Source organism: Ipomoea nil, unplaced genomic scaffold (genome assembly GCF_001879475.1).
Source record: "Ipomoea nil cultivar Tokyo-kokei standard unplaced genomic scaffold, Asagao_1.1 scaffold2868, whole genome shotgun sequence".
Taxonomy (NCBI): domain Eukaryota; kingdom Viridiplantae; phylum Streptophyta; class Magnoliopsida; order Solanales; family Convolvulaceae; genus Ipomoea; species Ipomoea nil.
The window spans coordinates 755,069-779,339 of record NW_017619296.1 but is presented as its reverse complement, the minus strand read 5'-3'; the positions used below and the strand labels follow the sequence as shown (position 1 = coordinate 779,339).

Genomic DNA, 24,271 nt, shown 5'->3' with positions numbered 1-24,271 from the left:
CTGATATTCGAAGATGGCTCTTCGAACAACGAGAATGGGAAGCCAAAGCTACATCGTTTCGTTCGTTCCAACATGGGCCGGCGAGGTTTCTTAGGTTTTAGGTTTAATGTTCTCATTTCTTTAGTCAAACATAGTCTTGGATGAGAAGAAAGGTCAAAATACCCCTAGATTACACGGCCTCTTGATGAAAATACTAACGGTGGGACTAAAAGTGAAACACATTCAATAATAGTGGTTATAAAGTGGCAAAAAAAATTAAAGTGGACTAAAATTGGAAACACCCCTATAACAGAAGAACCAAAAATGGAATTCACTCAATAAAGAACTACCATAAGCTGTAATAATTTAAGATTGAACTGGAGTTCTGTTATGCAAAGACTCATTCTTACTATAACTATTATAATTCTAAATATAATATTGTTCTAATATGTTACTTCAATTCATTGATCCCATCCACTCAATTTTATTTGCTCTACTTTTGTTTTAATGTTTTTTTTGAGTGGCGAAACCTCCAGTCACTATTTGAAGGTGTGCATTACATAAATCTCGTTCTGTGACTCTAGCCAGAAAATGATCAAAAGAATGTAAATCAGCCTATATTGCTCATAGTTGATCAGGTCAAACTAACACGTGGAACGTAGTATGTTTTTATGGGATGGCATGAAGATTTGGGACTAATTCTGATATCAAATTAAATGTGTTTTATCATAACTAAAAGTCTAAGTTGATAGTTAATGTTGGATATTTATATAGTAAATGTTAAATATATTAATTCAGACATGTCTACCGCAAGCATAAATAATATTTTATATTAGTGTTGTTAATTGAAGTTGAAAATATTATTTATGTTTGATAGGAATTGAATGTTTTGATTAATCAAGAATGTTGCAAAATTTTCATGTTTTAGATAAGTTGAGAGAAGTTGGATGATTTAGAGAAATTGAGAGAAGTTAAACAGATTAATTACTTCTCTTGAATTTACTTCTACTGAGTTGACTTCTCGTGAATTAACTTCCCGTGAGTTTACTTGTCGTGAATTAACTTCTCAGGAGTTAAGTCCAAAAGGTTTATTGAAAATTTTCCTGAGTTGATCAGTAATGGGACATCGTAATATGTTTCCAGAAGTTGTAAATATCATATTTATTAATATAAGAGAAAATGGTCAAATAGGTCCCTAGACATTTCACAAAAAGTCAATTAGGCCCATGAACTTTTTAAAAGTGCAATTGAACACATGAACTCACGATTTTGAGTCGTCTTACTCCATTAGCAGGTTACCACTCAGTTAGGTGTCGGTAAATGCCTCCGTGGCTTGTCACATAAGCTGTGTTTTGATTATTTGGCTCGCCACATAAGCATAAATAAAAAAATTAAATTAAAGAAAATAAAATAAGTGAAGCCATTGTCTCCCTCATAACTCTGCCTCGCCAAGCTCCTGCTTTGAAAATGCCGTCGTACAAGACCTTCATGATCAATAAGAAGATGGTGAAGAAACAGAGACATAACAGGCTTATTCTTATTTTCATTTGAGTAATGGATCTAATTTTTTTGGATTAAAAAAATTTGCCCAACTTGAATCGCACCACCATCTCACTGCACCGTCCACCACTGCCAGAATCTGAGAGATGGAGTACCGGCAGCAATAAACCCAAAGCAGATTGACTCGGATGCTCCCGCCGAGGCGAGGGCAGGTGATGGATAGGGTTCTAAGAACGCTGGTTAGATCGGCTTCCAGTTTGGCCCTGCTTCTGGAATTCGAAGAAGACTGCTGATTGTTCTGATGCCCTTAGCCCAATTTCTTGGGCGACCCCGAATCAGACTTCGGCGCTGATTCATATCGTTCCCGAGCAATAATCATCTTTTCAATTTTTGTGATTTTTTGGCATTTATGTACATATCTTGTTAGTAGAACAGGTGAAAGCGAAGACAAAGGATCTTTGCTTTGCGAAATTACAAACTTGACATTTATGTACGGTTCAGTAAAAACTATAATTTTCATCCATGTTAGATTAGATATTACTGCTTAAGGTTCTTCTTCCTCCTTTTGGTACATGATGAGCGGAGGTAGCAGGAAGCCAGGAATTCTCTTTAATTTATTTTTTTTTATTTATGCTTATGTGGCAAGCCAAATAATCAAAACACAGCTTATGTAGCAAGCCACAGAGGCATTTACCGACACCTAGCTAAGTGGTAACCTGCTAATGGGGTCAGATGACTCAAAATCGTGAGTTCATGTGTTCAATTGCACTTTTAAAAAGTTCATGGGCCTAATTGACTTTTTTGTGAAATGTTTAGGGGTCTATTTGACCCTTTTCTCTTAATATAATGAATTCTTGATCAGTTACAAAATAATTTAAATTATTGTAATCATTATGCGAATAATGATTGTGAAAGTTTGTGATCAAGCATTTCTTTAATTTTGTTTTTCTGGTTCTCAAGTTGTATTACGAATTTACGAGACCTAGTGAGCTACATGATTAGCTTATCTATAAATCAAGTGAAAGATTAGTAATAGCTTATTGGAGCATTATAGTAAAAAGTGAGTTTCAAAGATGATGTTCTGATACTGCTTTTGTTTCATCAAAAAGTCCTATAAGTGTCTCTTCATGCCTCAAGTCTAAATTAAAGCACGAGAAAAAACCATTCCATATAGCTACAAAATGTTCATGCGCATCCTCGATCTGATCTGTTACGTTGTTGGTATGGTGATTATATTTGTCCTTGGGATGAAATTTACTGCTTTAATTCTATTGGAAATCCAATATGTGATGAAATTACGAATATCATTGAAACATTGGTAAATAGATATATTATAAATATTTATTTTAGTTTTTCTTATGTGAATATACGTAAGAGACCAAAAGATATGTTGGAATGAAGAAAGATAATCAAATTGATTCAATCAACCGTGATGGATTACATGGCCGGTAGATGTTTCACAGTTGTTGAGCTAATTACATTTCATTAATTTGCCTTAAATTTTATATTTTATTAATTGTATTGTAAGTTATTGTAGTTCTCTATACAACCGGGGAGTACTAAATACGGTTATTATTTGACGAGATTCACGTATGAGATAATTTCAATTCAAGCATACAAAGAATGAAATTAAAAAGCTAGCCTAGTGTTGATTTGGTATATAATTGTGCAAATAAATAAAAGTCAATAGTTTAATGCGGTACAAGTTATTAAAAGTATATATAATACTGAAGGTGCCTCTTCTAATGCAAATGACGACACTATAGGCACCAATATGATATACAAGCTAAGGCACAAACGCAAAAATGGCACCAATAACGTCGTTTGCAAATTAACCGAACATTCAGTTGAATCACTACACAATAATTCCAACTTAATTGATTCATCGGCAACAATAGGAGTCTATACCCAATTACACGGTCCCGGCAAATACTTATTGGTTTGTCATGTGATATTCACCGCATAATTGGCAATTTCGGATATATGTTTGATCATAGTAGAGTTTTTTGTACTTTTAGTCCTACGACTATAGTGGCACCGGCAGAATTATCCACGATTTTTGAACCTTGCAATTTTAGTCCACGACTATTGATTTTTTTACAAAAATGGTCCTTCGTCACTTTTTCGTCAAAAATTTCACCGGAAAAAAAATTCTCCATTTTTAGCCGGGTTAAAATTGACATTTTACTTATCTGAAAAAATTAAAAGAAAAGAATTGATATTTGACTACATACAATATTACTGGGCTACATACTACTGCCCCAGGCGGCGGAGTTCCTGGAGCAGGCAGGACTGTCAGTAAGCGGCGGAGCGGCCGTGGCGTTCCCCTAACTAGTTGGGTTATCCGGCAGCAGCATTGAAGTTGTACATGTACTCCGCCGCCTGGGAAAGTAGTATGTAGCCCAGTAATATTGTATGTAGTCAAATATCAATTTTTTTCTTTTAATCTTTTGAGATAAGTAAAATGTCAATTTTAACCCGGCTAAAAATAGAGAATTTTTTTTTTCCGGTGAATTTTTGACGGAAAAGTGGCCGCAAGGACCATTTTTACAAAAAAATCAATAGTCGTGGACTAAAATTGCAAGGTTCAAAAGTCGTGGATCAATTCTGCCAGTGCCACTATAGTCGTGAGACTAAAAGTGCAAAAAACTCGATCATAGTATAAGCAAAATATGGCTTAATTAATTGCATGGGCTACTGTGCTGGACAGGACTTGGGGATGATCAATTTGATCGGTGGTATTACTTGATGAGAGTGTAATTTATCCTGAGATAGTGTAATTGAGTGACCAACGTCAATGATAAGCTCATGTAAATACGAAATATCTATTGCCATTAGTTTGTCCATGGTTACCTTGTCGAAATGATGCCTCGATCAACGTTTTCTATTCAGCTGAAAATATCGTTAGTTGTTCTAGATACGATATAACTCACCACACCCAAAATATACACTACCTTACCATCTTGTAGTTGATACGCTAATTGTATTATGTGTTAAGCCATTCAACCCATCCATAGAGTATCAACTGTTGGTATTCCCACTCAATTACATTGCAAAGGGATTAACTATATATCTATTTAGCTTATTTTGTATTGCCATTACACCCTCATAGGTGCATCATACTGATCGAATAACCTAAAGAACCATTGAAAAGATAACTAACGATTGATGATTCCTTTATATTTGCATAGGGGGATTCATACTTTACTATAATTATTCAGAACTAAACTGAAAATTAAATTTAGATTTATACCTTTCACCCCTTGTGTACTTAGCAATTTGCAACATATTTTCATTGGAGTTTACCCCTCTGGTGTCAAAATTCAGTAAAACATTACCCAATTTAATGTACATGTTCTACATCACATGGTGTAATTCCTCAGGACCTTGATGTGCCGCATCAGAGTGTAACTTTTCAGGGCCTTCATGACATATTATCTGGCACAAAAGTAGATTGTTATCTAATTACTTCGATCTCTATGCCACCATTATTTTCTGGTAAAGTTTCAAAAATCATCATTTGCTGCTTTCTAACATATTAAAAGGTTATTGCGTTTATAGCTATTTGATTATGCATGGCACTAATTGTTACATTGAATTGGGATTTGGGACAAGATAATACATCGTGGTGTGGTGAATTCATCCTGGTAACCCAAGGAGTAATACCACATGGATCGAATCATCAATCGTTATTAACATTATATTCCCAATTATCTGATCCAACGTATGGAGATCCGAACAGCATCCATGATATTAGATTTCACATCAAGTATGAGAGTAACACACTCTCCTATTGAATGTTAGATTTCCACAACTAATCATGATATGTCGGCCAAATGGGTCAATGATATAGGTATCCACTGCTATATATGATAGACGGTAGGTATGTTGGTCACAGTGTGGACGTGCCGCATCACTATTTCTGTGTATGCACGCAGAGGGACGGAGGTATATGTGAATTGCAAGGGGCCAAGTAAAAAATTTACTACTAGTATATTATTTTTTTGTTTGGCCCCCTTCACCAAAGCATCTCCCCTCCAAACAAAAGTTTAAGCTTTCAAAACCTCACCAAAATATCAAAGTATTTGTCCCCTCCAAGCAAGGGAATGTTATGCTGTGAGCAGGTGTCTACCTTGCAAGGTGGACACGGTTCTATATTCATAATTTCTATACTGTAGATCCATAATTTCTATACTGTAGATTTATAATTTCTATACTGTAGATTCATAAAATTTATACTTTAGATTCATAATTTCTAAACCGTAGATTCATAATTTAAATACAGTAGATTCATAATTTCTATACAGTAAATTCATAATTTCTATACTTAAAATTCATAATTTATAAACTGTATAGTTATCAAATTATGAACATATAGTTCTCTGATTTGTGAAAACATAGTTCAACAATTGGAATCTAAAGTATAAATTTTATAAATCTACAGTATAGAAATTATGGATCTACAATATAGAAATTATGAATCTAAAGTATTGAAATTATGGATATGGAACTGTGCCCACCTTGTAGGCACGTGTTCACAACATAATTTGCCCCAAGCAATCTTCAAAACTCCGAGTTAGTTTTATGTTAGTGCGAGAACTCCTGTGGTCGGTGATGTTTTGAGTAAATTTTTTAACTAAATTTTATAGACTTGTGTTTTGAGCTATTGCTTTCTGATACTGCTAATTGCCACGTACGCAGTAATTAAATAAATACGAGACCAATTAAAGCAAATAAATGTCTTTTATTGATCACGGTGAAGGCCCTAAGTACAATCTACTCGGTTGCTCTGAGTACCGACTGGCTGCGGTCGGGAATCTCTAACAACAACCTATTGATCGTCCAAAAGTCCCTCACACTGTAGCTGTCGCGGGTATTTATAGCCGCGGCGCCGGAGACACAAATCCGGTCGTTCGGCATGCTTCCCACGTAGCCACCACGTATCGCCGCCCCGGGTGCCCTGCCTGTCAACGCGTGGAGCCGCCACGTGTCTCTCATCAGCTCTCTCGCCAAAGGGCTACCACTCGGTGGTCGACACTCCCGCTTGGGCAACTCCCGGTCGGGCCCCGACCGGATTCTTCACAAGAAGCCCGACCTGTTACCTGCAAAGACAAGAAGACAAAAACAAAGGCACACCAACCGGGGTAAAATTATGCCGATCAGGATATTCCCTACCACTTTCTTAGCTCTGGAGTTATTTTTTCCTCTATCCTTTGATTTCAAAAGTACTTCAAAAATGAGTTTAATCAGTTTCAAACTCATGCTCCAATTAGCCATTTGAATTTCACATTATTTTAACAGTACTAGTTTGGGCATATACTATGTTCTATTCATTCGATCTTATGATTTGTAAAGATTAATTACTGCCATATTTGAGGGTTAAAGTGTACATACCTTAATTTACTTGCCAATTTGTAAAGATTTGCAAATTAAGTTTATGGTCTATGGACACTGGACAATAGATTGCTATCTAGTTAGCTTTCTAATTTGCAAATGAAATACATTACAATGGTATTTATTATTATTATTATTATAATAATAAAATGTCATTTTGCTACCAATCTTCAAATTTTTACTACTTTAGTCTATATTTAATTATTTTTTTCTTTTTAATTAGTTTAATTGTGATTGCCTCCTGTGCCAACAAATCCTTGCTCCGTCCTGTATGCACGTAAAAATATGGCACACTTTATGTTATTGAGTGACCAACGTACATGTTATTTGAAGGCAATGAGCATCATTCAATTCCATTATACACTCCATCATAGTTTAATTATGCAAATGTGGAGAGGTATAATTACACCGTAGGAGTCTATACCCAATGAATTTAGGCGTACATCATCAATTGTTATTAATATTTGTATGGGCGGGTACATCGTTGCATAGTCCCGAATATTTAAATACAATACAATTACCAAAAGCTATGATTTACTATTTATATATTACTATCCACTTATACAACTATCTCCTCTCTTTAAAAAAATTAATCACACTATCACATCATCTTATAAAAATTATTACCCCTGTCCCGATGGTTCCCAAGTTGCGTCCATAATATGTAATCAGCACGTCAAATTGATGAATTACATAATCTAACCATGAAATTAAGCTCCCAGTTATAACTAGGTGCTCCTCATGTATTCCTTAAGTTGCGGTGCAACCACCAAATGATTATGTTGGTCTTGGTCATCTCCAGCTGCGCAAATGAATAAATTTTACAGTTAGATCTCGAGCATGTCGCACAAAGTTTTGTTAGTATGATTTACCTCTTTTGTGTGATTTGTGTGTTATTACACAAGATACATATATACTCTAAATATATAGTAGTACAGTTGCGGGTGTTCTTTAGGGATGTTGGATTTATTGCACCCACAATGCCTCATGGCCAACGGCAAATTAAAGGGCAATTGAACCAAGTCAAATCTATATATGTACGATTTTCTAGGGAATAAGGCAATAAGCACTTAAAAGCACAAATATGAAGATAATACATTGGAGGTAAGATGTACTTACAAATACATTATTTTATTTTTAAAATGCCTTTAATTAATTGTTCTTAAATATAGGATTGGAGATTCAACCTTTAGGGAGAAGAGTTCAAATCATAAATTTAAAGTAAAAATTTAGAGTTTAGAGTAGTTGTCCAATGTACACAATTATCAAAGAGGTAATTATTTTATAATATGTTTCACTTGAACTTTTGGTGGAGCTTCATCCAATGTCCCATGTGGGAAAATAAGGTACCATCAAATAGAAACCAACTAACCCATTCAAATTAATATTCTGCAACAGTGTAGCAACTCATAAGTTGAAGACAACAGCAAAATCATAAAATATTGAGCAAATTACTAAGGCATGAGGGAAGACTATAACATGCAATGCAATTCAGTTGTAGATTGTTTATCTTTTTTCTCCAACAAGGAGCTATAAGTCTGAAAATCCAAGAAACACTCAAGACCTTTTCTAATATTCCACCAGTTGTATAAAACAGCAATATAATACCGTACCAACCGAGGAATTATTACCTTGTTTTCTTGATTTTTCAGCTATGCTCTCATTTATGTTTCTTTTCCCCTTCCCCCTCTTCTAGAAGAACACTTGATACTCAAGAGATAGAGAGACTGAATAAATATGTGTAAAGGAATGGGAAATTTGAGCAGTCGCCAATGTTGAGGCTTGTGGATTTGGATTTTAAACCTGACTAGTTTTCCCAATTTCTACACCGTACCCATTTATGGGAAAATTGATTTTCTTTTTTCAACACAATAAGCTTTCTCCTTACTATTTTACCCAACTAACAGAGACAAAGAATTGATTTCCATCTTTTCCTAAACAATTTAGATGTTCCAAATGCAGCATTAATGAATACATGAGTCAAATTGAGTGATGCTCATTGCCTCATTCATCAAAATAACCACGCGCATTATTGCTCCAGAAAAAAGATTGGTAAACAAATCTTAAAGTCTATGATACTTGAGCCCTTTACTATTGTCACCTATCCATGCATCATGTCTACCTCACGGATTAAATGGTCATATATATGGTCATACCTACACAAAATATTTGGGAATGCATATACTGATATATATGGGGGCGCATAACCACTTCTACCAAGGTATCAATCAGCAGTAACGTTAGTTCAAGCTCCTCTCTAATTATTGATGTGCTTTATCGTGTCTCTCTCTCAGTTATTTTTCACTACTTTTTACTAAAGAGACTTTAGGATTATATTTTCCATAAGATTTGAAAAATGTCTGTGGATCTTGAATGCAAGAAAAGCAAAGGTTCCTAATTAATTTTAATTCAATTATTATGCTGGACTAGCTCCAAACTACTCCAGACAGAATAAAGAACAAAAACATAAAAGCAATAAAAGATACCGTGCACCAGGATATGTTCAAGCAATTCGGAGTTCCTACGTCTGCGGGAACACTCACATCAACCCAAATCCACTATGATAAACAGGAGTACAAAAGGAGAGTACGTTACACTCTAAAGCATAAACTACAACTACTCCAGAACCTACTCCAGCGGACTTGATGTGCAGGCGATCTTCTTCACTTCATGAACTCGTTGAGGCACCTTCTTCACTCGTAGCAGTTTAGTAAATAACCAGATCAAAGAGGGGAATAATCTCAGTGTATAAGCTTGTTAAAGTGCAAAAGGAAATGCTAAGTAAGGTAGCATTTTATAGAGGTAATAAGAGATTTCTTCGATCCAAAATTCATGCATCCTTCCATCCTTGATTTTAGCTGCTCCTAATGATTTAGATCTCCTTGTTAGAATAATAATAATTATTATTATTCTATGGTTCAGTATGTTTTATTGTGGCTCATAATTAAATATCTATTTATGATTTAATAATGAGATAATCCTCTGATTGGCCACTTAACTAGTTAAGAAGATAAGATTGCAGTTTCAACTGCATATCATCAGGTTTACGTTGATGGAACGTATTATTATTTATATTTCATTCTGAGACTCTGGTCCTCTCCCCAACCTCTGTAAAAACTAAAAAACTCTCTCCATCAGAGAATTAGATTAAGTGAATGTTAAAGGTCTGGAGGGAGAAACCAAGTTTCTAACTCAAGCAACTACGGGAAAACAATGGAGCCAGGTATGTTCCCAGAATTCTATTTAAATACAGTATGTGAAAGGCATGTGTTCTGAAGATCTTATGTTTTAGGATTAACTTACATGTGGTATCATGAGCCTGGTTGTAGAACATATGTTTTTCCATATATTATGATGAAATGTTGTATGTACGTACTTTTGATGGCTTGAAGCATGAAGAATACGGTAACTGTGGTTCACTTCGTTTAATTGCGTATGTATGTACTGTTAGCGTTAAAAGCCATATATCATGAAATGCTTCATCTTGATGGCTTACTGCGTTTCTGTTTCATAGATATATATATATATATATATATATATATATATATATATATATATATATATATATATATATAATGTTTAAGTTTGCATACAACATATATAAGTTTGCGTACTGCATATCACTATATCATGCATTTGTTGTGTTTGATATATATAATGTACTGCATTGTATATATGGATGTTATGGATAATGGATTACAGTATAAACTTTATCGTCCTAGTGCATATGCTTTCATAATTAAATGAAGTATCCATGATGTGTTTTTCGCTTCCGTAATATTGCTGCATATTTGAAATATGAATTACAGTAATTCAATTTGTTTGTTTATGCACTAGTCAATGTTTTCATATTTGTTATATATAGTGCAATACTGTATGTCTCTATATATATCGTACTGTATGTATTGTTTATATGCATTCGATATGTTTAAATATAGGATGAATTACAGTATAAGTAATTATGCATATAAATGATTAATGAAGTATCTGCTACTGCATGAATGTAATTAATTATGTGTTCATTATGTATGTAGATTATTTATGATTCTTTGTAACCAACATGGTTTGCATAGTGGTTTAGAACCTCGTCTCTTAAACTTGAAGTGAGGGGTTCGATCCCCACCCATGTAAATGGAGCAAATAATTTGGCTTGCATATTAGTGATAATTATGTATGTGGATATTTTTATGATATTATCTATCATATTATATCTACTTAACTTGGTATCTAATTATGATTGATTTGTTAGTCACCAAAGTGGCCAAATTATAAAGTTTTATAGATACCAAATTTAAATAAAATTCAATTACCCATGATTTTGTGATGCTTATAATGAAATGACATGATTTTATTTTCTATAGTATTGGGTAAATTGAAGTTTAATAATTTTGAAATATTTAAGAGTCGCCCAAAGGTGATCAATTATTTCATAATTATAAACATAATAGTGGTTAATTATTTGTATTTGATTGGGTTGTTTAGCATATCCAAAGATAGCAAACAAGTCCAGTCATAATATATTTAATGGCCAATTATATGATGAATTTTTTTTTTTTTTTTTTTTTTTTTTTGCATCGGATTATGTTTAAAGTTATATGTTGTTGGATCACCCAAAGGAGACCTTCAATGTACTTAATTGTTTATGATTATGTTGATTACATCTGTTTATCTGTTTATGTATTGAAATATAATTAATGTTTGAGTATTTTATATTCGTTGCAGCATCTAGTTGTGTTTCAATTCATTCGCAAGCTGCGTCTATTGTTAAGTATAATGGGCTGAATTTTGCTGAGTGGCATGAACAAATCCAGTTTCACCTCGGTGTTTTGGATCTTGATCTAGCACTCTTGAATGACAAGCCTGCTGCTATTAATGATAATAGCAGTGATGATGATGTTGCTTTCCATCAAGCATGGGAAAAATCGAATAAACTCAGCTTAATGCTTATGCGAATGACACTTGGAAACAACATTAAGTCCACAATTCCCAAATTTGACAGTGCTAAGGATATGTTGAAACATGTGGAGGAAAATTCACATTCTGAATGTGCTGATAAGGCCCAAGCAGGCACTCTTATGAGTAAACTAACCAACATGAAATTTGATGGTTCGTGTTCCATGCATGATCATGTGACTGAGATGTTGAGCTTAGCAGCAAAATTAAAGTCCATGGGAATGGACGTGAGTGACACTTTCCTTGTACAATTTATTTTAAACTCTTTGCCTCTTGAGTATGAGACATTCCAAGTGAATTAAAATTCCATTAAAGATAAGTGGAATGTGTTCGAATTGCATGAAATGCTAACTCGAGAGGAAACAAGGCTTAAGAGACAAGGAATCCACTCAATTAATCTAATGGGTCAGTCAAGGGCTGGTAAAAAGTTTGGAAAGAAGAATCAAAAGGGTAAGAAAGGACCAATGAAGACTAATGAGTCCTCTTCTCAAATCCACAAAAAGGAACATAAGAAGGACAAGTGTCATTTCTGTAAGAAATCTGGGCATTTTCAGAAAGATTGCCTTAAGCGAAAGGCATGGTTCGAAAAGAAAGGTATACATTATATATCAGTATGTTTCGAATCAAATTTAACTGAAGTTCCTTATAATACTTGGTGGATAGATTCTGGTTCCACTACTCATGTTTCTAATACTATGCAGGGATTCCTTATGACCCAAACCATAAAGCCAAATAAAAAATTTGTGTTCATGGGGAATCGTGTCAAAGCTCCAGTAGAAGCCATTGGAACTTACCGTTTAATTTTAGATACTAGAAATCATTTGGATTTGTTTGAAACTCTTTATGTTCCTTCAGTTTCTTGGAATTTAATTTCTTTGTCAAAACTGGATTATTATGGTTTTTCCTTTAAATTTGGAAATGGATGTTTTAGTTTATTCAAACAAAATCATTTTATTGATTCTGGTATTCTTTTCGATGGCTTGTACAAACTAAAGCTTGACAATCTTTTTGCTGAAACTCTATTAACCCTGCATCATTGTATTGGAACTAAAAACGAAGTTTAGTGGATGAAAGATCAGCTTACTTGTGGCATAAACGTTTGGGTCACATATCTAAGGAAAGGATTCAAAGACTTGTAAAGAATGAAATCCTTCCCGAATTAGATTTTACTGATCTAGGTATTTGTGTGGACTGTATTAAAGGAAAACATTCAAACCACACAAATAAGAATGCAGCCACAAGAAGCACACAGTTCCTTGAAATTATACACACTGATATATGTGGACCTTTTGATGTCCCAACCTTCGGAAAAGAAAAATATTTCATCACATTTATTGATGATTTTTCACGTTATGGTTATGTATATTTGTTGCATGAAAAGTCTCAATCAATAAATGCCTTAGAGGTATTTGTGGATGAGGTTGAAAGACAATTGGACAAAAAGGTGAAAATTATAAGATCCGATAGGGGTGGTGAATATTATGGAAGGTATACTGAAAATGGACAATGCCCATGTCCATTTGCTAAGTTTCTTGAAAAACGTGGCATTTGTGCTCAATACACAATACCCGGTACGCCACAACAAAATGGCGTTGCAGAAAGGCGTAATCGTACATTGATGGAAATGGTTAGGAGTATGATGAGTTATTCTTCTTTACCCTTATCATTGTGGACATATGCTTTAAAAACCGTTGCCTATTTATTAAACAGGGTTCCTAGTAAGGCAGTTTCAAAAACACCATTTGAACTGTGGACAGGAAGGAAACCTGGTTTAAGGCACCTTCATGTTTGGGGATGCCCAGCGGAAATACGCATTTATAATCCACATGAAAAGAAACTGGACTCAAGAACAATTAGTGGGTTTTTCATTGGTTATCCAGATAAATCTAAAGGGTATAGATTTTACTGTCCTAGCCATACTACTAGAATTATTGAGACTGGAAATGCCAAGTTCATTGAGAATGATAACATAAGTGGGAGTGTTGAACCACGAAAAGTGGAACTTAAAGAAGTTACAGTGCAAGATTCTCTGATATCTTCTTCTCAAATTGTTGTTCCTGTGCGAAAAATTACTCTACCTAGAGTTACTCAAATTGCTCATCCTGCAACGGTTGAACAATTTAGTCACTTGCCTGAACAATAAATTAATGATCAAGAGATTAATGATCAACCACTCCATGATGAAGTTAACAATGAACCCACAAATGATATTCCTACAGAAGTAGCATTAAGAAGATCTCAAAGACAAAGGAGATCTGCTATATCTGATGATTATGTGGTTTATCTTCAAGAATCAGATTTTGACATTGGTATTGATGAAGATCCAGTTTCATTTTCACATGCTATAAATAGTCCTAATTCTTCTAAATGGGTCGAAGCCATGAAAGATGAGTTAAAATCAATGGAACATAATGAAGTATGGGATCTTGTTGAATTGCCTAAAGGTTGTAAGCCAGTTGGCTGCAAATGGGTTTTTAAGACCAAACACGACTCAAATGGCAATGTCAAACGATACAAGGCCAGACTTGTTGCCAAAGGTTTTACTCAAAAGGATGGTATTGATTTTAATGAAACATTTTCACCTGTTTCGAAAAAAGATTCATTTAGAATAATTATGGCATTAGTAGCTCATTATGACTTAGAGCTACAACAGATGGATGTGAAAACCGCCTTTCTGAATGGAAATTTGGAAGAAGAAATTTACATGAACCAACCTGAGGGTTTTTCAATTGAAGGAAAGGAACACATGGTGTGTAAACTTAACAGATCGATATATGGCCGTAGACAAGCTTCCCGACAATGGTATCTTAAGTTTAATGATACTGTAACGACCTTTCGATTTAAGGAAAACACCGTTGATCAGTGTATATATCTGAAGGTCAGTGGGAGCAAGTTTATATTTTTGATTCTGTATGTCGATGACATTTTGCTTGCTACTAATGATCTTGGTTTAATGCATGAGACCAAGCAATTTCTTTCTAAGCACTTTGAAATGAAAGATATGGGTGAGGCATCCTTTGTGATTGGAATTGAAATATTTCGTAATAGATCACAAGGAGTGTTAGGATTGTCTCAGAGAACATATATTAACAAAGTCTTAGAAAGATTTAGAATGGAAAAATGCTCTGCATCAATTGCTCCAATTCAGAAGGGAGATAAGTTCAGCCTTATGCAATGCCCTAAAAATGAATTGGAGCGTAAAGAAATGGAAAATATTCCTTATGCATCTGTCGTTGGGAGTTTGATGTATGCTCAAACATGTACCCGACCAGACATTAGCTTTGCTGTTGGGATGTTTGGTCGTTATCAAAGTAATCCTGGTATGGATCACTGGAAGGCTGCAAAGAAGGTATTAAGGTACTTGCAAGGTACAAAGGAGCACATGCTCACTTATAAGCGATCTGATCACCTTGAGGTGATAGGATACACAGATTCAGATTTTGCCGGGTGTTTGGACACAAGGAAGTCCACATTTGGTTATCTATTCCTTTGAGCCGAGGGAGCTATTTCTTGGAAAAGTGCGAAGCAGACTGTCATTGCTGCATCCACTATGGAAGCTGAGTTTGTGGCATGTTTTATGGCCACAAATCATGGATTATGGCTGCGAAATTTTATTTCGGGACTTGGAATTGTCGACAGTATTGCCAAGCCGCTGAAAATTTATTGTGATAATGCCGCAGCAGTCTTCTTTTCTAAAAACGACAAGTATACTAGTGGTGCTAAACATATTGATCTGAAGTATCTTGCCGTTAAAGAAGATGTTCGGGAACGAAGGATATCAATTGAACACGTAAGCACTAGATTAATGATTGCAGACCCATTAACTAAAGCATTGCCACTGAAGGCGTTTCGTGAGCATGTTGAAAGAATGGGCGTTATTGAAAACGGTTAACGTTATGTTAAGGTTGTGTTTTGAAATATTTGATACTTAGAGCTCAATATAGTTTCGTTTCTGTATTAAAGTATCCTGTTTAGTTTATGAAGTATATATACATGAATGTTTTATTATGTTAATATAAACAGGATTTGTCTTTGACAAAGACATTATCGTGGACCATTATGAAAAGTTCATCATGAATCATATTGAGTTTGAAATTAATATTGTGATGCATGGAAGGGACTGCGTTAAATAAGTGACGTATTACCGCCATGATTCTTATTAATTTCTAACTTAACGATGACTTATGTTCTGACCAATATAACAAAGGAATTAATTTATACTATGCATATTATGTTTCAAGTTCATTATTAAATTTATGACTTATGAGCCAAGTGGGAGAATGTTAGAATAATTATTATTATTATTATTATTCTATGGTTCAGTATGTTTTATTGTGGCTCATAATTAAATATCTATTTATGATTTAATAATGAGATAATCCTCTGATTGGCTAGTTAAGAAGATAAGATTGCAGTTTCAACTGCATATCATCAGGTTTACGTTGATGGAACGTATTATTATTTATATTTCATTCTGAGACTCTGGTCCTCTCCCCAACCTCTGTAAAAACTAAAAAACTCTCTCAATCAGAGAATTAGATTAAGTGAATGTTAAAGGTCTGGAGGGAGAAACCAAGTTTCTAACTCAAGCAACTACAGGAAAAAAATGGAGCCAGGTATGTTCCCAGAATGCTATTTAAATACAGTATGTGAAAGGCATGTGTTCTGAAGATCTTATGTTTTAGGATTAACTTACACTCCTCCTCGATAGGATCTTTACTAACTTTAAGAGAGCAAATTACCAAAATGGTCCCTCGACTATGTCGATTTCAACATTTTAGTCCTACTCATTTTGATTTCTCTAATTAAATCCTCCGACTATCAACATTTTAACCATTTTAGTCCTCCGGTGACTTGGATGGCCAACTTCCGGCGATGGTAAGGGTAGTTTAGTAACTTCGCAATTATTCCCTCTGAATAGTAATATTTGGCGCTGCGGTATCAAAATCGCGGTGAGAACTCTTTTCCTCGGTGAGAGAATTCTCTGCGATGAAGTCTTCTCGGCATTCGATCACATCAGAGAATCGTGTTTTGCCGAAATCTCTAAAGACGGTGCTATCAATTTGTTAGGTTTCCTTGAATCGACGGCGATTTCGAGAAGATGTTTCGCTATTTGGACCTTTACGATGCATTTTCGGACCTCTCGCCGGAAATTGAATCGATTTTCAGCTTCGATTCTACTGCGGCCATGAAGTCTCAGGCTGCACCGTCAGTGTCAAAGTTAGGCGACGCCGTTAGAGCAATGTTGTCAGAGTTTGAGGCGGCGATACAGAAAGATTTCACAAAACCATCTCCCGGCGGCACAATCCATCCACTGACTCGGTACATGATGAACTTCCTCGTTTTCCTCGCCGATTACAGCTGCATCATTTCCGAAATCATAGCCTTCATGCCCGGGAAGCGGCCAACAAACCTGCCAAGGAGACTGCCCAGGCCTTTGAACCTCATCAGAGGTGTCTTGCGAGCCAAGAGTGAGAGAAACCGACGGCTCCGGCGAATGAGTTGCAGTCTTCTCCCTTTTCCGGCCAAAACACACACCGGAACGAACAAATAGCCGGTGAACGCGACTAATATAGTGAACTTCCAATTATATCCCTCAAAATATGTCATCCAAGTCACCGGAGGATTAAAATGGTTAAAATTTTGACAGTCGAAGGATTTGATTAGAGAAATCAAAATGAGTAGGACTAAAATGTTGAAATCGACATAGTCAAGGGACCATTTTGGTAATTTGCTCAACTTTAAGAGTTTGAATGAGTTTTAAGTCTTTTGGATTAAATCCTTTTGCTGATCCAGGTAAACTGCTCCAAACGCGTAGACTAATCCAGCAACTAAACTTCTAACTCTTTTTGACAACTTATTTAAGCCAATTTTAAGTGGGTTAATGTGTAACATTTTGTTACACTTACAATCTCCCCCTTTGGCTATTAGTTGACAAAAAAAAAAAAAAAAAAAAAAAAAAAAAAAACTAAAGACCACCAAAATATCCCAACGGCCTATAAAAAAACATAGTTTGCCAGATGAGTAAATTTGCTTACAAAAAAATAGACACAAGAGATGGATTAGTCAACAGCCAGGAGTAGTGCTTCAAAACACACACTTCTTTTAACAGAGATCTTGCCAAAGAATAATACTCCCCCTCAACTTGATACTCCCCATTTTTTGTCAAATAAGGGCCAGCGGATTTCACCACGTAGAGATAATCCAATTTATCAAACGACGTCCAAGAGGCTCTCCCCCTAAATTATTACTCCCCCTTTTTGTCCAATAGATTGACAAAGGTGATCATCATAGTGGAATGAGACTGACGGGTGACCGAGGAATCCAAATATTATATTCCAATATTATGAAAAACCAAATATATAAGATAATCCAAATAATATGATGATCCAGATAATATGATAATCCATGTGAGATAATCCGAATAATAGGATAATCCAAATAAAGATAATCCAGATAAGTATGCTCCCCCTCAATTAGTATATTGACTGTTTGTCAAAAAGAAACATCATAGCTTAGAGCAAGATTCCTTTTGCTTTGTCAGAAAGAATTTGCCATATGAGCCTGCACAAGCTAAAAAGAAACAAGAGACCCAGAACAAGGCACATCAACTTGCAAACAACTCAACAAAACAACAAATCAAGAAAATTCATATTGGGTCAAACAAAATAAACATATTAGCAAATAAACCAGACACAACAAGGTAAAGCAAATTTAGACACAAATTCATATAGGCACAGATTCATATAAAGCATATTCAGGCACAAATTCATTACACGTAGCACAGAAAGTACAAAAAAAAAAAAAAAAAAAAAAAAAAAAAAAAAAAAGAAGCAGACATGGTCATGACCAAACTAAACACATAACACACAGAAATAATTACATATCACATTTAAAAAAAAAAAAAAGCATTTTCAAGTTTAGATATCAAAGCAGAGGAATATGTAGATAAAGACACTGGATTAGAGGTTCCTGGAGTAGAGACAAAAGCAGAGATAGTAATAGATCAGAGAATTCTGGAGCAAAAACTGAAACAGAACCAGACTGGACAAGATTAGCAACAAGCATAACTGGAACAAATAAATTCGAGGGTACAATCACACAAAATCGATTAAACCATAGATTGACATTTAATGAACATATAGAACCAGTCAAAGGAGACAAAACAAGATAATCCAGGCAAAATAGAACTATGCAGTGCAAAAGGCAACGAGAAATACAAAAAAGATAGGAATTGAACTTGGTATTGAGGAAATACTACCACTAGTATAGGAGAGAGTAGAGAAAGATACCACAATTTCAGAGTTTTTGAACTCTCCAAGTCAGCAATCGGAGAATTAGGATTAATATTTTCTGGACTATGCCAGCAATACTTCTGGATCTGGAACAGTGAGCAAAACAAATTTTTTTTAAAAAAAACTTATTAAATTACAAAATACCTGGTTTTATTTCGATGATGACCCTTCAATCTTGTATTTGCAGATTCTCTAATCCAATTCCTCTGACTTCTGCTAGTTTCCCTTGAGATGCGATTGGAGTTAACTGGGATATAAAATCTGCTTTCCTAACCCACACTTGTTTTACAAACGGTGCAATGTGTTTGTGGGTGTACTTCTCATGCCTTTGATCTTTATAAAAGTAAAAACACTTAGGTCTGGTATGGCCACGAACCTTGCAATAATGACAAATAGGGTTATAGAATTTAAATTTTGGATTGTCACGTCTTACATTACCAAACCTTTCCCGCGCTGTACTAGTTTCTAGAGTATCCAAATCTGATCCAGGTGCTGAGTCAGAGTCAGAAGCTTTTACAAAAACTGTCACAACCTTGTCTTTTCCACCAGAAAAACCTAAACCATACTTGGTAGATGTTGTCCTTCCAGAATCCAAGATTTGGTTGAGGGTGGAAGTGTTGTTCATCATTTTAATTCTCCTTATGAGCATATCCAACTCTTGTTTGAGTTCTTCTTCGCGTTTGAGCCCGCCTTTGATGATGTTGTCCCTCTCAGTAATTTGATTTTTATACACTTTCCTAGCATTCTCTAGATTACCAACTTGACTAGACAGGGTTCTATTTACTTTTACAAGAATTTCCCATTTTGCATACAACTTTTATATTTTACTTCAAATGAGGGAACAGGTGAATCATGGTCTTCAGTCGACACATATTCTCCAGCTTTTGAGTCTACTTCATCTTTTAGTTCAGACTTCATGTTGGCTATTGCAGTGAATGCCACAAGGTTACCAGAGATTTCTTCTAGATCATATCCTGGATCAGGATTAGGTTCAGGTTCGTCATCATCACTCCAGGTTAGAGCTGCCTTAATCGACTTCTTACGCCTTAGGTATGTTGCGCATTCTGCTCGAACATGGCCGAAACCTTCACATTCATAACACCTAATGCCTTTTCCACTTGATTTCTCCCTAGACTGATTGTTTCGTGATGAACGAATATTAGATGGTCCAGTTTTTTGGTTGTTATGTGATGCATTTGATGTTAATCCCTTCTGGTTTTGAAACTTTCCATTTTGAGAGTTGATCCCTTCTGGTTTTGAAACTTTCCATTTTGAGAGTTGATCATCTGTTTCACCTGTTTCAAAAGCTTCGAAAATTGTTTAGTTAAAAAATCAACTGGATCATCATTTACCTCGTCTGGATCAGATACAGACTCATGTTCTACAACTGTAAAGGCAATGTTCTTCTTCTTTCTGGATTGGTCAGAGAGTATTTCCATCTCATAGGTTTGCAAGTTTCCCATTAATTGTGCTACTGTTTTGTTTTCCCATCCGTCATGTTCTTGAATTGCCGAGACCTTCATTCTAAATCGTGGAGGGAGTGAGCGCAGGATCTTTTTGACAAGTTTAGGTTGAGAGAAAGGTTCGCCTAGAACGATTGCACAATTTGCTAGTTCCTGAACACAGGCATGAAAATCAACTATCGATTCGTCTTCTGTCATTTTTAGATCTTCAAAGTCAGATTGGACCATTTGGAGTTTGGACTGCTTGACTGTGTTAGTTCCTTCATAGGTAGTTTCCAAAATCTCCCATGCGTCTTTGGCAGAGTCACAACCTGTAACAAGGGTAAACTGACTCTCATGCATTAAGGAATAAAAAATATCTAAGGCTTTATTGTTGTAGTTCGCAGTAGTCATCTCAGCATTTGTCCATTCTGTTTCTGGTTTGAGAACTAGAGGGGCTCCTGAAGTGGCTGCATCTTTGGTAGGATGAGTCCACCCAGTGAGAACTGCCCTCCAGATCATCTCCCCATGAGCTCGTAAGTGCATTTTGGTACGAGCCTTCCAGTACGCATAGTTGTCACCTGTTAATTCAGGAGATGCTCTACGTCGTTCAATTTTGCAAAACTCAATGCACAGTAAGACAAAGAAGATTGATCAGAAAAGTAGAATAAAAAACAAAAACCGAGATCTTGAGTTCAAGAAACACGAGTAAACCAGATCGATTAGACTAATATTTTAAGTCCACAGGCTCTGATACCAATTGAAAAAGGTCCGTGGATCTTGAATGCAAGAAAATTATAAAGGTTCCTAATTAATTTTAATTCAATTATTATGCCGGACTAGCTCCAGGACTACTCTAGACAGAATAAATAACAAAAACATAAAAGCAATAAAAGATATATACCGTACACCAGGATATGTTCACGCAGTTCGGAGCCTCACTCCTACGTCTGCGGGGCCACTCACATCAACCCAAATCCACTATGATAAATAGGAGTACAAAAGGAGAGTATGTTACACTCTAAAGCATAAACTACAACTACTCCAGAACCTACTCCAGTGGACTTGATGTGCAGGCGATCTTCTTCACTTCATGAACTTGTTGAGGCACCTTCTTCACTCGTAGCAATTTAGTAATAACCAGATCAAAGGGAGGAATAATCTCAGTGTATAAGCTTGTTAAAGTGCAAAAGGAAATGCTAAGTAAGGTAACATTTTATAGGGGTAATAAGAGATTTCTTCGATCCAAAATTCATGCATCCTTCCATCCTTGATTTTAGCTGCTCCTAATGATTTAGATCTCCTCCTGGAAAGGATCTTTACTGACTTTAAGAGTTTGAATGAGTTTTAAGTTTTTTGGATTAAATCCTTTTGCTGATCCAGGTAAACTGCTCCAGACGCGTAGACTAATCCAGCAACTAAACTTCTAACTCTTTTTCACAACTTATTTAAGCCAATTTTAAGTGGGTTAATGTGTAAATTTTATTACACTTACAATATTAGACGCCTAAAGTCTCGCTCAGACACAACGACTAATTTCCTGGTTAATTCTTGGGAGAGAGGCGCTCAAACACGGTGACTAATTTCCTGGCTGATTCTTCATAAACAGATGCTCCAACATAGTGACTAATCCCTGACTGATTCTTGGTAGACATTCGCTCGGACATCCTGACTAATCCCCTTGTTGATCCCAAAAGTGGTAAGGTGAAAGTCTAGAGGGGGGGGGGGGGGAGGTGAATAGACTTTCAAACTTTTTAGCACAGTACCACAATTGCTAAGCCAGAGATAAACCAAAACTCTTAACTAGATTGTTAGAGTATGGTGCACAGCGGAAATTAATAAACGATACGGTGTGTGTATAGATCGTGTCAAGATTATTTTCGTGAGAAGCAAGCAAGAGCAGTAAGTAAAGAAAGCAGTAAAGAACACAAGGCAATTTATAGTGGTTCGCGAGGTGGTGTAATCCTCCTACTCCACTTGCTCTTTTCTCCAAGAGCTAATTCACTATATCCACCACTTCTTGGTTCCAAGATACAATGAATTCCGTGATCTAGTGCTTTGATCACCAAGCCCACACTAATCACGCCCAGTGACACCAACACTGCTGCTTCGGGTTTCACGTCGCCGCGTTACTTTCCCAGGATTTCACGACTCCGCGTTACTTTCCCCCCGTCTTCTACGATCCGGTAGAAACGTATCTTCCGTGATCTAGTGCTTTGATCACAAAGCCCGCACTAATCACACCCAATGTCCTCCGACACTGCTGCTTCGGATCTCACAACTCCGTGTGACAATCCAGGATTTCACAACTCCGTGTTACTTTCCTCCTTTCCCTTGTTTTGCTCAAAAACAAGTTTTGCCTTGGTTCCAACTTTGAGACTCTGTAGATGATCTGCGTTGATGCTCTTAGTCTCTTGTAGTTGATGAAGATTCTAACACTCTTGGATATTTCTTTTGTAAGCTCTGTATCACTCTGAGTGTTTATCTCACAAAGAATATATCAATTTAAGCTCCTGAGATGGAAAGCTTTCTTTGAATTTTGTATGCTCTGTTTAGCTCTGTTTAGCTCTGTTCTTGCTCTATTGCGTTCTTGCTCCTATTTCTATACTTCTGCTTTCCACAGCTTCAATCTTCATCCTTTTATAGATGGTAATGAGAATATTTTCCGTTGGAGAGAAACGTTCTCATTTTTGAATTTCATCCAGCTGTATAGCCTTTTGTCAGAGGATAAGATAACGTTGCAGATATGTCAGAGATTTCAAGTTGAGCTTGAGGTTTTAGCAAAAATGGTGTCCCATGAATCTCCATCTGGTGTAGATCACGCCTCTTGGGATTTTTATCTTCAAAATATAATCTCCAATATAATCCCTTACTAGTTAGACTAGTATTTTTGCTTCTGCAACTTCTTCTTATATTTTCCTCGTGTCTGGGTCTGTATACTGCTTCCAGGCTTCATCTCTGCTTCCAGACTTCATTTCTTCAATTGACTTGGGAAATCTCTTCCATCTCTTCAACTTCAATTGACTTGGGAAATCTCTTCCATCTCTTCAATTGACTTGGGAAATCTCTTCCCTTGTGAAACTTCATCCCTTGCTATTTTGGGAAATGAAATCTCTATCCCTTGCTACATTTGTCAATTGAAATCTCATCCCTTATCCCTTACTTGATTTGGACTTGCAATCTCATCCCTTGTAATTTATATCTCCAATTGAATTGAAGCCTTGTAGATCTCATCTCTTCAAATTGAAATTGCTACATTTGTCAATTGAAACTCCAATTGAATTGAAGCCTTGTAGATCTCATCTCTTCAAATTGAAATTGCTACATTTGTCAATTGAAATCTCATCCCTTACTTGATTTGGACTTGCAATCTCATCCCTTGTAATTTATATCTCCAATTGAATTGAAGCCTTGTAGATCTCATCTCTTCAAATTGAAATTGCCTTGAAATTGCATCCCTATTTCTCATCTCTTCAAATTGAAATTGCCTTGAAATTGCATCCCTATTTCAATTTCGGGATACCAACTTGGGAAACTTCATCCCCCCTTAGATACCAATTTGGGAAACTTCATCCCTTAGCCAATTTGTCCTCTTTGACTTTGCAAATGGCTTCCCTTCGGCCAAACCATCGCCTCATATGGCTTCCCTTCGGCCAAACCATCGCCTCATACTTTAACTGATGGAATTAAACTTGGCTTCTTTAAAAT

The 24,271-nt window shown here is 35.8% G+C and overlaps 1 long non-coding RNA gene across 1 annotated transcript; it reads left to right on the top strand.

The window, feature by feature from the left end:
- Positions 1 to 1,114: 1,114 nt before the first annotated feature.
- Positions 1,115 to 19,513, top strand: LOC109160627. Its single transcript, XR_002050793.1, has 3 exons — positions 1,115 to 1,124; positions 1,400 to 1,404; positions 19,342 to 19,513. It is a non-coding gene; the product is annotated as an uncharacterized LOC109160627 (long non-coding RNA).
- The last annotated feature ends 4,758 nt before the right edge of the window (positions 19,514 to 24,271 follow it).